The sequence below is a fragment of the Zerene cesonia genome, chromosome 18 (assembly GCF_012273895.1).
Source record: "Zerene cesonia ecotype Mississippi chromosome 18, Zerene_cesonia_1.1, whole genome shotgun sequence".
Classification (NCBI taxonomy): Eukaryota; Metazoa; Arthropoda; class Insecta; order Lepidoptera; family Pieridae; genus Zerene; species Zerene cesonia.
Genome location: NC_052119.1, coordinates 5563411 through 5569645, shown reverse-complemented (window position 1 = coordinate 5569645; position 6235 = coordinate 5563411).

The following is a 6235-nucleotide window of genomic DNA, read 5'->3' as shown; positions in this document are numbered from 1 at the left end:
TTTATTGTTACGTTATGTATACTCATAGATAAATTCAAATGGATTATTCCATTTGAATGTCTAAAAAAACTAAACAAAAATAAGCCTTCATACTTCATAAATCACCGTATGATATCAATGTTTTCACTCCACGTTTACCGATTTGCATACAGGCTTCATTCAACTTAGTTTCCTGAATCCTTAAAGAGAACAATAGATTTAGATGCAGGCATTACAATTAGGTTACTATTGTGCCAATGCCTAATTAGTGCAATCTATTGGGAATTATAAATGAATGAACGGCAACATTGAATGATAACTAGAGCACAAAATGTGAAAGGATCTGTTTCTAGTAACATCCTGACTACGCATTTATGAATTGACCAACTTTTACCATTCATTTCTATGATGGCTCGATTTGGTTGTAAGACCTAGTGGCTGCATTCATAAATCCGTTGAGGAAAGGTTACTCGCATGCAAAAGTATTTTATAACGTATGTAACCACTTCATCATCCAAAGGTAAATTAGCCTCATATAAATACAATACAGATAATTTATCATATTTAAAATCACTATCGTTAAATAGACGTTTTGTTTCTCTTTTTCTAAATATCAATCGACTTATATTAAAAACAGAAAATATTCATATTTTCAAACAAAATACATCACTTTGAAATCACTGTTTTTATTTATGATGCTGAGTATAGTACTTTCTTCGTTAATGAATACCTATGTATTGATAGCCGCTTTGTTGTTTTAATTTCTACCAAATTTAAATTCAATAAATTAAAATACGAAATAAGAATTTATGTTCAACATTTTAATTTAATCTCCACCGTCTTTAGTAAATAAGAGAAAGCATAATGAAGATAATTTGAAGGAAATTTTACTCTTGCAAGTTTATTTTGAATAAATCAATTCTATATTTTAAGGATAAACACAAATTTGCATAAATATGCATATTATATTGACCTATGTAGAATTGAAAAATCCCGCGTTAAATCGGCAAAGATATTTCTAAAACTTTGCCATGTACGATTTCGAAAACCGTCCCAAAAATAACAAGCCAAGATAAGTATCCAATTTAATATTAACAAGTAATATCACGCTTCGATACGCCATCCAAACGACACCCTTCCTACTTCATTTTAATTCGAAACCTTAAGTCTGCTTTAAATTACACTTTTTGCCTTATAACACCCTCGGTGACCGTAGCCGTAAGGGCTACCGGCGTTCTTTTTCCAGTGTCAAGGAACGTAGTACCTTTAGAGAGCCCCCGGGGTGTGCTTCCAGACCCTTAACGTTTACGACTACCCGATTGCTTTTCTATGAAGGGACTGGAAACGATCCTGACAAAAACAGACAGATGCGGACTGAGGAAGTGCCCGCTGGTTTGATGATCAGCCTAAGTGGTCAAATTTGCTTGTCAACGCGTAAGTGCTTCCTGATATAGTGCTAAGCGCCTTGTTAGCGATTTCGGACAAAATGACAGATATTTATGTGAGAATTCAGTTGGTATCTAAGGGCCGATTCTTTAATCTTTGTGTACAACCTTTCCTTTCAATAAAGTATTACACGATAGTATGAAAACGACCTGTAAAATGTTAATAAAAGTAATAATCAGAACACATTTCTTAAATTGTTTTTTAACAACTGTATTCGACGAATAAATTTTAACCAAGAATTGATAACCCTAAATATAATCATTTTGGTTGAAACTGTATCTAGTATCTTAGGTTAATATTTATAGCTGCAAAGATAATAATTTACTTCTATGATATGCTTCTGTGGCTTTAATGATACCAACACAATGTTTCCTATAATAATCGATAATACAACCGGTAAACTCGGTCCAAATTTCAGCAGCACACCACGATCCCGCAAACCAAGTGATGCGTTCCTAAAATCGCTGACAAAAAACCATCGCCCGCTGTGAGAACAAATTCGACAAACATTTTGACACAATACCCAAATGGATTATTCTAAACGCCTTCGGTAGTGTCGTTTGTGAAAACAAATAAACCGCTAGAATCAACAATGGCATTATAATCACCGATTTAGCATGTCACTCAAATACTACTGTAATGCCGACGTTCAAGGAATCGACTGTAACGGTAAAGTTAAAGTCAATTGTAATGCTTAAAGAGTTGATGACTTGCAATACTGATTATTTGAAAATTGTGTGTAACTTGAAACCAGACACATTTTAAAGAAAATAAAGTTCTATTTAAACTAATACCTACTAACACGAATTTTAGTTGAAATCCATTTTTTAATTTACTGGGATACACACATAATTTAGCGTATTGCATTGTAGTGTACTGGATGCTTTATTTGTTTGAGCTTGCAATAAAACAAGATGTTATACCGAAGCTGCAAAACGCTTTATGACGGCAAAACGTACGAGAGTTCTCCAATTTCCGTAACAAAAACGAAACGTGGGAAGAGCAATTTTCATCAGTGTTACAAGCGTAAGAATTTTATATTTTCATGATGCATTTCCCACATTTTCGGGTGATATTTTGAGGTAAGTAATGTGAGGTAACTCGTCATAATGCGCTTACAGGCTTGTTTTGTTGCCGCCCGTCAAAGAGTACATTCATAGACATATCAGTATATAAATCGCAAGTGTACGAACGATTTCTAATTTATATCAAAAACATTTTTTCTCCATGGAAAAAAAATAATACGTTAGTTGACTGATTTGTATTTTTTTTTATTCCAATCCGCCTCGATAACATGACATCTGTTACCCTGAAAGTATAACAAAAAAAGTAAGCACTTATGAATGAATTCATAATTCGAGTGCTCCCTATAAAACCAATAAAATAAATAAATTTTTATGAACACATTTTACATGGTATGTCGTTTCTATTATCAGTGATTAACTCGTAATTATAAAACAGAATATTTTATAACACATGTGTCGAAAAACCTCAAAATAAAACAAAAATTATTGTCCCTAAAACGCTCTTTTGTAAAAATCTGTTGAAGCATTTCAAATGTACAGTAAAACAGTATTGTAAAGATTTGCGCCAGATCTGTTTTGTACGTTATCTGTATTCATATTTCGGGAAGATTTTACTTATTCAATATTTCCAAATTGGGCGCGCAACGCTGTAATGGAGCCGAAAAAAACGCAAACTCGAAGTGAATGGATTCGCTTATTATTTATTTAATATCCACTGTCTACTTCCTAAGTCTGAGAGCCTTAAAAATAAAGATAATGGGTTATGGCAACGAAATTTAACTACAAACTTAATATAGAATGTCTGCTTTTTCATTGGTGAATTTTCTGATTAGTTATAAATGAAAATATACTTCTATATATTTGAGTTTTGTATTTACTATACGAATTTTATTTAAATTAAATATTTCCATAATAATAAAGTACAAATATAAAAGTGCAAATTGTAGGATATAGTTAAATCCTAAAATTAATGAAAAAGCCTTTTCATAACTTCTATATTAAAATTATTTATTTTTTAAATTAGAGTAAAAGAAGGAAGACGGGTTCGCTTTTTAAATCTCTAAAAACCACATACAATATGACACGTTAAATCCATCGCTACTTATTACTAAAAAAATCAAACCAGCAAGTGCATTACGCATCCACTTGTTTATCACAATAGAAATAATTTACACTGTCATATAAAAATCGTTGCCATATTTCAAAACCCTCCATCGACAAGTGGGCCCAATTCGCCATATGACTAACGTGTCAGTGTTGCCATTTATCATGGGAGATGTGACAACTGAATTTATATATAAAAAACAAACAAAGGCAGGGCCAATGCTAGTGCAGGATAACAATTTAGCTCTTCGTTTAACGTTTTAAATGTAGAGTAGATATTATTAGAGTGAATGTAAAATCTTATTCAGTGAGATTATTTTCTACTTAAATATTTTTAAGTAGAAAATAATTAAAAATGTTGAATATTTTTAGTGTTAAATACCGTAAAACCAAATATTAAATAACTTATTCACTTTTGTACTTTTGTTATATAATTGAAGAATAAAATCTAATAGTTTGTGTCTCATAAGTAGCTATAACAGAGAATCACAGATATGCAAAATTACTAATATTAATTATTATTATAAAATTAATAACTAAAGTTAATACATACTTTCAAAAATAATCTCGAGACGCAAAATGAAAAGTTTAAAGTATTACCATACATATTCTTACTTCACTTAATATCTGATTCAATAAATTAAAATTAACAAAATAAAAAACATTCATTTTGAAAACGAAAAAACCAATTTGTTAATTTTTTTTTATAACACTTTGTTTTTTTATTGTAACAAACCAATAATTATTCGATTATGCTCATTTTTATACATGACTTTTACTCTCTGTAGTCCATTACTCTGTGTTGTAAACCTAGTACTTTAGCATATGAGGGGAGCTAGCTACGTACCAGGGGTGCAGGACAATAGGAAGATGGCAATTTGATATTCCAGCCACATTTTTAATAAGCGCCGGTAATGGCTGGAGTGGCCCACTCTTTATAGCTTTTAGACGATTCAGATGGTCACTTTTATTTAGGGCGCAATGAGATTTATTGCCGAAAACAAAAGTTGTTTATGAGTAAAACAAGTCTATTCCAATGAATCTTTTTATTATAGTTGCATACCAAATGCTGGCCAAATAAGTTAGAAGTTTTAGGTTAAGAAAACATCTATCAAACTTTCTGATTAAATATTAATAGATTATGTATGTAGCTAATTTGTGTTGAGCAAAGTTCCCTATGGTTGCCTGTTAAAATGTATCAAATTTCTAATGATTTGCCTATAGGACTAGCTATGCTGCGCCGTTTCACCTGCGGCTAAAAGCCAGTATTACCATAGCTCATGTGTAATACTGGTATATATAGCCTACATCACAGCCAGGTATCCTCAAAATCCGTTCAGTGGATTTTACACGAAAAAGTATATATATAGTATATGTAATCATACATCGAATTCTAAAAAACTTACGTCTTTAAAAAATAAATATTATAGGACCCATCTTAATGAATAATCTAACAAATAATCAACATATTCAGTCACTTTTGTATTATCATTTACTCACTATTGGCATTTGGAGAGCTGTTAAACTTTTCAATTATAGATTTCACATCTTAGTACCGTTTCAGTCTTTCATTTTACTTCCTTATAAAAACTCTTTGTTATCCCTACACAGTGAAAAGTAAACATTAATTTATTCAGCTTTTTAACAGCTTAAATACTCTTTGTAAAGGTTATTTCAACATAATGTACTCATTTGACATTTCATACGCAGCATTAAATATTTAGGTGCATATTTTATGAAGAGGGAACTCCATTATAGCTATAACGAAGTATTGTACCACATCTGTTCGCCTCAACAGTCACTATAGTGGCTTTTTGTGTTTTTTGACGTTGATGTTTCGGTTATATCTGTTATTTATATGTACGTACATTGATGATATGTTATTTTGATTTAACTTCCCTTTCTATTATCTATATTTTTTACATATTTTAGGTAAAATCACGTTGTCCTGTGGCTGATTTAAGGTTTGATTTCAAAATTTGTCTCAAATTCTGACAATTGGATATTGAATTATATTTTTGAAGAAGATGTTGTAGGTGTATAATTAAAAAAAAACACAGTATTCGTTGTTTCTTCTAAATTTTAGATATGGTTGAGATGTTAAATTAATTCGTGATTATTAGGATATACACTAATTAATTTACTACATATAAGTATCTGTGGAGAGTCATCCGTCTGGCATCTTAAATGAACTACTTAAGTAATTGCATTAGTAAACAAAATCAATCTAACTTAACAAATTAACTTAAACACAACTCGTTCAAGTTGCATGTCCGGAAGCGCTAAGTGCAATTGCATCGCTTAATCAGTACCTAGTTCCTACTTGCCAGTTAACTTGACAGAACTAATTAACCGCTTTGTAGAGTACATTATTGTCTTACATATACTTAGGAATATTAAGATACTGGTAGTAGGCGTAATGAAGAGATGAAATCTGCTAAATTTTCGCTTCGCACGCATTGAGCTTGGATAAACAGACAGATAACATAGCTTTCAATACAAAACTACTAGCTTTACTAATAAGTAAAATTACTAATAAGTATTAGTATCTATAATTACTTTTAACAAAAAACAGGAACGCCTTAATATTGTCAGAACTTGAGCAAAATTAAAAGAGACCACATGATAGACACCAGCTTTAAAGAGTAAAAAATATCCACACATACATACATCCATCCATA